The following is a 252-nucleotide window of genomic DNA, read 5'->3' as shown; positions in this document are numbered from 1 at the left end:
ACGATATATTAAAAAAAAAACAGGTAATAGGAAACACAAAAGTAATAATATCAATGAATAAATAACCAGCAGAGATGTTTTCAGCTTTTCCACGATTTATATTCCAGCCTCTGTTAAAAGTTATCAGTACCATAGACGCCCGGACCAACAGTCTTTTTTTTTTTTTATAAATCAAAGCTCGTAAACTTTCACCTTTCCTGATATTTGAAAGTTGTATTTTTTTCCCCTCTCGGGCAGTACCTGGACGAGTTC

This window comes from Pantherophis guttatus, chromosome 10, assembly GCF_059756535.1.
Source record: "Pantherophis guttatus breed Tessera chromosome 10, ASM5975653v1, whole genome shotgun sequence".
In the NCBI taxonomy this organism is placed as follows: Eukaryota; Metazoa; Chordata; class Lepidosauria; order Squamata; family Colubridae; genus Pantherophis; species Pantherophis guttatus.
Note: the sequence above shows the minus strand (reverse complement) of the source record.